Genomic DNA, 10,964 nt, shown 5'->3' with positions numbered 1-10,964 from the left:
CTGGAACAGTGGATTTTTGCATAGACCTCAGAATGGGTTGTATTTTTTAATCTGTTAGGCATTTTTTTAATTCTTGTTTCTCCAATACTGTGGAAGATCATACGTTGAGTTTGTTTTTGACAGGAATTGTTTTTATTCAGTTTGGCAGAATACATTATCTGAAAAGTGCTTTAAAAATCAGATCACCAATTTGCAAAACTACTATTTTAACTAACTGTTTCTTTTAAAAACATGACAGGCACTTCCTTGTGTCCTCCTTGCCTCTAGAATGGTACATTTGTTGTATGTAACCATTTTTTGACATTACTTCGATACTTCGATTTGAAGCTCTTCCTGTAAATGAAAGGTTTTTGTAGCCAGAGTCAAACATTCAGAGGTAAGAATGCATCTTTGCCTGACAAATGCTGTGGAAACTGTCATATTAAAAAATACATTATTCCTTAGAAATCTAGGAAGCACCACCAGATGTAGGTCTCTGCACTTTTGTCCATACTTAAAATATTGTTTGGTAGATCACAAACAAACCATTCCATTATGGAAGTGTTTTGGAGTTTCTGAAACTCAACATTCCAAAATGTAAGGGGTTTTACCTTTTGTAGGTAAGTTTTCTGTACTGTGAATAGCACAGCCGCCTTATTTATGCAGCTTTTACAAAAATAAATGTCTAGCGCTTTTAATAGAATGAAATGGGATTTCTAAACTAGGGTTAGAGCTTATATAAAACCTTTAGTCTTCTCCATTTTTTGGTATTAAAAAGTGGTTAGTAGCTACATTCTACAGAGGATTTTCAGATGTTTGTGGAGTGCTGTGGTCATTTTAAATCCAATCCTACCTGCCCTGGCAAAAATGCCTGCTGTTTTCTCCTCTATAAAACAGAAAACTGCAAAGAGCTTTGCATACAGTAGATGTGGGTTATATGATGGTTTATGTCTTGGAGAGAATTCAGCATTAAATACCGGGCCTCTGTGAATACATAGTTAGGAGATGGCCTGAAATGGTGTCTGTAAGCACACTGTTGTGCTCCAAGATTTATAAAAAGAAAAGTGCAGTGTGTGATTTATGCAACATGTATATTGTCAGTACATTTGCAGATCTCCTGGTGGTCTGTACAAAGAAAATAATCATATCAAATATCAGGAAATATAGACTGTGTTTTTCTTTCTAAAAGGTTGCTGTTTCATAGTATATTTCTTTGCTGCTTGGTGAACGGGCTACAAAAGTGCTATGAAATGTCAGCAGAGTATACATAGAGAGATTGTGATTTTAAATCTGGCAAGTTAATGTTTCATTATCTGTAGCAATTCACATATTGCCTCAAAAGTTTTGGGGTCCTTAATTTACTAATTTATTAAGATTTTGATGTCTGCCCTTCCCCGTATAGATTTCAGCTTTTTGTGTAGGTTTTGCTGAAGATAGATTTCCCTTGTAAAATAAATGGATTAGTCATCCTCATAATGAATCATGTAAAAATGAAAAACTGAATAAATGTAATAGCTTATGGTTATGAACCCAGTAAAAAAGACTGTTGTGGTTGCAAAGTTGATAACAGCAAAAAATCCATTATTATCAGTTAAACACAGCATGGGCAAGTAGCCTGAAAGGTGCTGACAGGACTATTTTATAGACTATTTTAACATCACTTCCGGATAGGCTTCCAAGAATACTGTGTATTTTTACTTGCACTTTGCCACATCTTTTATTTCTGTGGTACCCACCTATTGGTTGGGGTTCATTGCTTCATTCTTTCCCCGAGCCATCACCCATTCAAAACCAGACTGCTCACACATGAAATCCTTTTGCATTCAGTATTTCTGTTTGCTCTAATTTAGATTAGTGAAGTTATACAGTGTAATACACTGTGTGGATACCAGTGTTTGGGGGGATACAAGGCTCAGGTAGCTGAGCATTTGGTCAAAGTTGCAGTTCCTAATGTCATGATTTGGAGAGCCCTTTCTTGAAGCTTACATGGCAGTATCTGTGCCTGAAAAAACATAAATGTGCTGTATTTCTTGTTAGCATTTTGGACCTCAGTACTAGGAATAGTTTTCCTCATATGGACTTAATTTTAGGTGAATGTTTTCAGTTGCACATTTGTACTTGTGTTACACGTTCCCGTTTTCCTTTTGTTTTTTTGGCAAGAGGATAGAGACACCCTAAAACTGGTTACGACTTCAATTTTGTCTGCAGAAGATGCCTCTTGCATTTAAAGATGCCCTTTCATTTTATCACTGTATTCTCCTGAGTATGATTTACTAGAAGTTGAAAGTAATTTCATTGCTAACTGAGTAAGAACAGCATTTTACTGATAATGTTTACTGACAGCTGATTCCCTAACCTTTATGCACACAGTCAACACGTACACTGAAGCAGATCAGCTGTCGAGATAGAAGAAAATCCGATACACATGACTTTAGTTTTCAACTGAAGAAAATAGCATTTGTCACTATATTTAAAGCTGCCTGGAGCAGCAGAAATCCTGAAGTAAAATAATTGCTTAGCAGCCCTTTAAATTGTAGCCTCACAATAAACCAGATATTTCCATTTTTCTGTATTGTGGATTCCATGAGTTCAGTTCAGAGTGGCATATTCCCTCGTAATTAATGCTATGAATAGTAATGCTAACACAAGTCTAATATACCACAGGGCTGACTAAACAAAGTCAGAATGCATTTAATAAAAAATGTCCTTATATTATAGTTACTAGACAAAAATGCTGCATTTTAAATCTTTTTTTAAATGGTTGTTTTGCTGCTTGATTTATTTATTTTTTTTGTTTAATTCACTCATTTTTGCAGCATTTGTCAAGCTATTTTTTCACAGGAAAACAAATGTTTTAGTTGCAAGGACATCTCATCCTCTCACTGTGAGAGTTGATATAGTGTTTTGTGATTATAAAGTTTTTTTTTCTGAAACAGGAGTTAGTCTGACAGTATATAGCAGTGTGCTCTAGCTGTACACTTCAGTGAGTCTATGTAGGATCTGTTTTTTTTTTCTTTTCACCTGCCTTCTTTACTGAATTATGCACATTGCATGATGTTTTGGAGATATGGCTGGTGTGATCCCTTGTGTTGTCTTTGCAACTCCTCTGCAAAAAAAAGGATTTGTTTGTAGGGTGGGGGGAGCTCAACTGTACTATAACGTGGTTGTCTGTACAATCTAAGACTGCTATGCACTAAGCCTTTTGATGCCTTTTAAATACCTTGATGCCTGTAGATTTAGAAATTGTATTAGTATTTTAAGGTAATGTTCAGAACTAGATGAACATATTTCCTGTGTACCTGCCTTGTAAAAATCAAGATTCAGTACAAGGGTCTTAATTGTTTTCTTTTTTTTTGCTTGTGTGATAATGTAGATATTACAAGACTGTTAGTCATATTTTGGTGAAAGAAAGCACACATAACTTCTATTTGGCTATGCAAATTTAATTTCGCAACAGCACAATGTGACTGTTGGCACCTTTGTTGGCATCCTTTCTTATTATTGGTGTTTCTGTAACTAGTGTCTCCCAGTGCCCTGTACTCTGTGATTCTATAAACTGTAAATTTATACCCCATAGAAAAGCCTTAATACTTGGATGTAACAGCCTGTTGTGTAAACCACAGATGAGTATCTAGTTGAGGGAAACGTTCATTGAAGGAGTACATATGAGACATAATTACAAGATATAAGTGGGCTGTATTTTGAATTCATTGATCACATTTGTGTATGTCAAAAAAAAAAAAAAAGCTGGCAACCATGCACCTTCTGACAAACTGGCATTGTGTCAACTGAACTGCCATTTTTTGTTAACCAAAGAATAAAAAACAAATTTCTCTTTTTTTTCTTCTGTTGTGAACACATGCTTTGTAACTCTATTTTTGATACGCAAAATGGATGTCATTCCTAACACTTGGAAATTGTTCAGTGCATTGACATTTTGTAAAAATATATAAAAATGGTGATACCGGTTAAGACAGTTGTTTAGCAGATGTTTACAGAGCCTTGTATTGTAATTTCATGTACATTTTGTATTTTAAAAATTTTATAAGTTTTATGATTGCAGTGCTATTTGCAGATGTAGTACAAAAGAAAGACTTGACATCCTAGGCTCTTAAATTGTAGTGTTCAAATAAAATGAAAGTGGAGTATCCGTGTCCTCCTTTTTTTAAATACATCAGTAGAGACCTTATAAATTCAGTATGACAAAGTATAGTAATGCCCCAGGTTGACAGAATGCACATATAATATATTAAAACCAAAAGCAAGTCCACCACTATTCCAACGAATGCGTCTTTAAGGCAAATGGCAATCAAAAATGTAAAACACAGACACATCCAAGGCTGGAATACAAACAAGAACTTTACTGTGCACAAACACAAACGCTTTCACTTATCGCTTCTTCAGGTGTTACACTAAGAAGCGATAAGTGAAAGCATTTGTGTTTGTGCACAGCAAAGTTCTTGTTTTTATTCCAGCCTTGGATGTGTCCGTGTTTTACATTTTTGAATATTATAATATATGTAGATATCTGGATCATTTAGTTGTTATTCAGACATGGCATCATGATGTAAAGTTGTAATATGTTCTGCTGCATTGCATATTGGCATGCTGTAATGTAGTGATGCGTTCAGCTGCACTGCATGGAGTTGTGCCATAAAGCATGTTGATGACCATTTGTGCCATAAAGCATGTTGATATGCTGTAAGATATTGACCATTCTGCTGTACTGAATATTGATGGTCAGCAGTGCATTCTGAATTCTGAGGCATTACAATGCAGTCATGCATTCTGCTGTAGCGCTGTAACAGTGTTTGTGCAATCAGTCTCATGCTACAGCCATTAGGCTTGGAGTTGTAAAAGGGAAGTGGACCACACACCCTGATTGGTTCTTTTGTTGTTTGGCTGGCCCAACTTTAGTCATTGATGCACTGTGGCTTGTTGGTTCCATGAGTCGTTCTCAGGCTTTTTTGACTTGGCAATGATAAGTAGTGAAAATTTGTTTCAACATGTTTCATCATGTGTGCACTTGTCCATATAAAGCTTTACCTCTCTGTTTGTTTATTGTTGGCATCTGCAGTTAAAAGTACCAACAAAAGTTTTTGTAGGCCTCAGACCCCCCCCAAGATTATCATCTAGAATATTGGCTTGAAAAAGCAGACCCATAAAACTGATGACTGATCACTGTGCCAAGTTTTATAGTAATGAAGCTTTACTCTGAAGAGCTCAGGAACTCTATTAACATTTTATATCCTAATAAATTACAAATACTTTTGTTGTGCTTTTACATCTTCAAATTCAACCACTAAAAGATTATTTTTTAAAGGAGTGCTACTTGCAGAAACTGATTTTTCGTATCTTGTCAAAAAGATCTACACAGTCCAAACCTGCCAGCAGTGTAATAACTAATTTTATTTTTTTACTGAATGTGAATGCCTTAATGGGGCATACATGCTGATATGACTTTCCTTTGTTGGGAAGCTACTTCTTGCTCATAATGCACAGTGAGGCCAGAGCTGAAGTTTTATGATGCCCTAGTCTCAACTGTCACATCACACTAGTAATGTCAGTGAGTGATTTCCTGGGTCTGTTACAGGTTTGTTTTCCTACCAACATGTTACACAAAAGTGTTTGCTGAGGTGAGGCCAAGTATTTGAGATAACACATTCTTTTTAAAAATAAAATTTGAATTCAGATTCTTCCTCTGCACTCTTTCTCCCCATCTTACTTCCCTACAGTCAGATAGAGTGTTGTATTGCCCATCTTTGAAAACCTCAGTGACTTAGTTGTACATGGCAATGCACATCAATAGGATCATTTTGCCTTCTCCTGCCAACTTCTTCTTCTTCCTTCAACTTTTCCCATTGGGGTCACCACAGGGGAAATATGGTCTGCAGTATGATTGGCAGTGGAGTTTTACAGTGTTAAGTTGTTAGCCTGGTACCCAACCTTCCACAGAAGGCACACACTCACAACTAGGGCCAGTTTAGAGTGTCCAATCTACCTGCAGCATGTCTTTGGGATGTGGGAGGAAACCCATGCGACCACAGGGAGGACATGCAGACTCCATACAGAATCGAACAAGAGAACCTCTTGCTCTGAAGCAGCAATGCTAACCGCTGCACCACCATGGCCACCCTTGTCTGTTCCTGCCAACAAAGCTGTGTATTTCTAGTCTTAACTTGTATCTCTTTATAATTATAATTTCAGTAGTATGTTATACAATGCATTTTTGAATCTTGAGTATACACAAATGAAAATTTTCGTAGAAGGATGTCCAGTAAAATACATGGCTTGAAATGCATACTTGGTATTCAGAAAAAAATATATTTGCACAATAACTGTCATAACAATCATCAGGTGAACCATCTTATTTCATGCAGAGCTATACATAAAAATCCATTTTGAGTACTTCTTAAAAGTAGCAGTAAATAGCTTCATAATTTATGGTATGCCTTTGTTTTATTCCATGCATTGTTTTAGAGGTGCATTTAACATTTATGACTAAGCAAAGGCTGAGTAGTTTTATGGCCATAGTGGAGGAAAGAATGCAGTTATAATTGACAATCAAGCTGTGAAGCCTTAGAGTCTGACTGAATAGAATTATGACCACAGTGAATGTAAATAACAAAACAGAACCACAGACACTTTGCTGTGTGTGTGTGTTTCCCTTAGCAAGAACATTTTTACTGTGATAGAAAAAAATGATGTAAAAGCAAGAGAGACAAATCCTTTAAGAAAGTAACATGAGATTACATTCAGACCCAACATTATCTAAAGTGAAATAGGATAGAAATGCCACAGAGTGGAATGGGAAAGCTTGAGGTCATTCCTCTAAGGAAATATTGTGTTTAGAGCATAGTTGCTCTTTAAGGAAAAAGAACTTTGAAAATGAGAGAAATTAGATTAATGGATAAGAAAAAAAAAGAGAAATCTACTGTTCAGAAAGTTATTTCACTGGAGACGCATTGGGTGTCTATCAGCAGCAGGTACTTGTGATCAAAAGCACTTTACCTGAAAATTTAGGTGACACCACTTTATCTCCAGTTGGTAGCTTACAGGAGGATCACTTTCTCCATTGTAGAGTTATGTCCCAGGGCACATCTATGGCCTAGGCTTGTAAAGGCTCCAGGGCCATTAGCCTAGTACACACCTATGAAACTACCTGCTTTGTAACTGCCTCATTGGCAAGTATGGGGGAGATCCAGAGAAGCAGTAGTCCAGGGTCTTGTTGCTGAGTTAGGCAGCTGGTATCTTAATACCTTCCGTTGTGAGAAAACTTAACTGAGGCGAGTCATTTTCAGCAAAAAAAATATAGGGACAGAAGCATTCTTGATGGATGGATTTTTTTTAAATGCATTTGGATTAGAAACTCTGCCATTTGTAAAAACATCTAGTAAAGGGATTGTAATATAAAATGCAAGTAGAATTTAATTTCAGCAAAGTAAAAATGTTGTATAGCATAAAAAACAAAAAAAATCCCTGTCAAAAGTATTTGCTGCATCAGTAGGGGAGAATAAATATTGATTAGAAATGGGTCTTTCATGAGTTAAAGGGTGTCTTTACATACAACATTGATCCAAAGTCCATGCTCTATGAAGCTATATTGGAACATTGATCCAAAGTCCATGCTCTAGGAAGCCATATTGGAACATTGATCCAAAGTCCATGCTCTAGGAAGCCATATTGGAACATTGATCCAAAGTCCATGCTCTAGGAAGCCATATTGGAACATTGATCCAAAGTCCATGCTCTAGGAAGCCACACTAGAACAGAGAGAATAATGAGGTAATACTTTTTTAATCCTTTAGCTAATCCTGCCATTTAGCTCCTTAATATCAACATTAATTAGGCAGTAAGTCACTATTAAGGAAAAGATTTAGACTTCTGAGAAACAATGGTCTTTGACTGACTAACATAATAATCTGAAATACCTTGTGACTGTATATAAGAAACTATTAGTAAAAAAACTACAACTGAAAAAAAAAACTTTGTAAAAACCTAAACAAATTACCAGGGCAAGGAGCTTTGTGATGTATAAGAGATTTTATAACATCTAAAATATTACTCTAATGTAATGTAGCACATAGGTTAATATGGTATTCATGAGGAGCTTTGGAAAGGACCAACAAATTTATTTACAGTTCTAAATCAGCAGTTGTAAAGTTGTTTGAGGCAACATAACAGAAGATGGAAATGATTGAAGACTCTATATTGGATTTATTATCATTAATGATCTTATCTGACTTCAAAAAATAAATCTTTTTGAAGGTTTTGATATTTGAATTGTATTTGTCAGTATTTTTACATTTCAGCCCATTAAGAGAAATTAGCACATAATCTTGCTTCAGACCAGGTTAATTGTGGATGGTATTCGACATTCAAGTCTGTCACAAATTTTTTAATCTGATTTTTTATAGGTGCAGCACATTAATTTAAAAATCAGTTTCAAATAACTTTATTTTTGGTCATTAAATCTATTTATCGGTGTGTTATAGAATTATTGTAAAAGTAGCTTGTGAGAGAAAAAAATCCTCCTTTAATTCTGCCTTCTAAGAAGTGCAGAAATGCTCCAATTTAAATGAGATGATGAAATTTTTATGTATAAAAAAAAAAACTATAAAGCATGTATTTAATGTACTGAATGCATTACTTGTATATGAAGGAAGGGAATTAGAGTTGAGATTTTTAATCTTTGTGTTCAGTTATAGCAACATTCCAGTCACCAGTTGTAATTATGTATTAATTAGTGTACTTTATGCCCCAAAAATTCAGTTTGGCCAAAACAAAAGTGCATTTAGACAAAGCAAGAAGATGGGCTTATTTAAAGATGACATTTTAAAAAATCATAAAGCAATACTTTCCTTGATCAACTGAGTTTGCAGTCATAATTATTTGTCAATTTCTATCAAAATAATTACCATACATTTAGTCAGTGTCATGGCTAGAGGATAGAGCCCTGACTATACTCCAGGCAGCCCAGATTTGATTAGCAGCGGAGGTGCTGGCAGAGACAGGATGAGCATGCATACCTGGGAGGAGAGCACCCAACCGGATGCTTCTTGATATCATTACATGGCAAAGACTGTAGTCTTGTAGGGAGGCATTGTTCTAAGTAGGAATAAGAAAGAGGCATCGGCTGAGTTGCCATAGAGGTAGTATGTCAGCATGTCTCTATTGCACTTCTGACCATTGGACACAACTGTGCAAGGGAAGAGAAGGTTAGGGCTTCAAGTAAAAATATCCCTTAGCAGTCATGTGATATGCATATGGGTCCTGAATCTCTTCACCCACCCTAGGCATGTGTAGGAGAGGGCAGGAATACCCGATGGATGAGGAGACGCACTGGTGCCAACCATTGGTAAAAATAAAAAGGGCTACCCTAGTTTATATCTATGAGTCCCTCCAACCTGTATAACTTATAGTCACTTATTTTACTTTGTGCCCTATTGATTTTGCATCAAGTACATTATTTTGTGGTAGTGGGCTATGTTAGCATTTGATGTGAAGTATAACCAGACAGAAAGCTGTCATTTATTGGAGACCTGAATACCTTTAATATTCCATGAACAAGTTTTAAAAAAGTTATGTTATAATAAAATTAAATATTGCTGATTGTTGTATAATAAGAATGTAAACTAGACTGAGCATTAAGCAGTCACTGGAGTAAGAATAAAGATTGTGCACAAAGTGCCTCCTGAAATAATTTAGTAAATAAACTGAACTCACTGCAGACCTATCATGTATTGTATACTATCATATACTATAATAATATAATATATATATAAAATATCATATATCGGCCAAGTCCTTATTAAATAATAACAGAATTGCCCTTCATTTATGATAACAAAAAAGCCAGTAAAACTAACAAGCTTGGAAGGACTATGTATGATTGATCTAGCTCTGTTTTATCTTCTTACAATAGTCTGAATATAACAAGAGAAATCTTGCCAATGTGTTGTAATTCAAACTGTGTAAATAAAGCATATTAACAAATGTAAATTATTATTTTTGCAATCTGGGATCAATAAAAATAGATGGCAGATGTATTAAATTATTTATTGTATGTCCCCATTATAAAATGATACAGAGAAAGGTGAAATTTTATTTGCATTTATACTTGATAAACTTGTTAAAATGCAACTGCTAAATTAGGCCTGACTTATCAGTTACATTTTAATAACTTTCTCAAGTGAAAACAGAGGTTGTGTAAATTACTACAGTACAAGAAGGCAGGTTTACAGGCATGCATTTAATCTATAAACTTAAAGTATGAATCATTAAGCTAAAGGAAGACAAATGTATTTACTGTGAATGTATTAGGAAGGGAATGGCAAGACCTGTAGTTAGTACACCACTGCCCTGTAAGTAAATAAAATTATCTTGTAAGTAAAGTGTGGAGTCATTAGCCACTCAAGAAAAGAATAGAGAAGAAGAAATTACATAGAGGTGGATTCAAATAACGCAGCAGAATGTTTTTCAAGATTTTTGATTCACAAACATATGAGCTTCATCATACAATTGTTTTCAGCTGGTGAGCTGTTTAAATAATGCAAAAATAATGTATGGAATTGAAACCATTGTATTTTTAAATCAATCTTCACATCAAATAAATAAAAGTAATATAGTACAATTAGATTTCATAAGCAAGAAATAATCTCACTCATACCTCCAAAAGATCTAACTAAACCAACCTAAGCTGAGGTTGTAAAAACATATCACTAATCCTCCAAGAATCAGGGTTACAAAGTCTCAGCAACAATCCACTAACACAACTCCACTATACTGACAATAACTCAATCAACAGACTGCAAGCCTTTCACTGCCTCCAAGTGTGCGCATCCAGTTTGAAATGTCCTAGTAAATGGTGACTTCATTGTCAGGTACATTGAATCTACACCTACCAGGCTAGACAAAAGCAAGGTGACAGCTGGCTTTCTGATGTCAGAATCAGTGCTAGCATTACGGCACTACACTCCTTTAAA

At 35.3% G+C, this 10,964-nt stretch overlaps 1 protein-coding gene across 2 annotated transcripts in view; it reads left to right on the top strand.

The window, feature by feature from the left end:
- The window catches only part of NFATC3 (nuclear factor of activated T cells 3), a 1,346,548-nt gene extending 1,342,419 nt beyond the window's left edge, over positions 1-4,129 (top strand). For both annotated transcript variants that reach the window (XM_044082043.1, XM_044082044.1), the window contains one exon: positions 1-4,129. This exon is cut by the window's left edge and continues 235 nt beyond it. The gene's annotated coding sequence lies outside the window, so the exon portion shown is untranslated.
- The last annotated feature ends 6,835 nt before the right edge of the window (positions 4,130-10,964 follow it).

This window comes from Protopterus annectens, chromosome 8.part1 (assembly GCF_019279795.1).
Source record: "Protopterus annectens isolate FY-2018-M chromosome 8.part1, PAN1.0, whole genome shotgun sequence".
NCBI lineage: Eukaryota > Metazoa > Chordata > Ceratodontiformes > Protopteridae > Protopterus > Protopterus annectens.
This window is presented reverse-complemented; position numbering and strand designations above follow the sequence as displayed.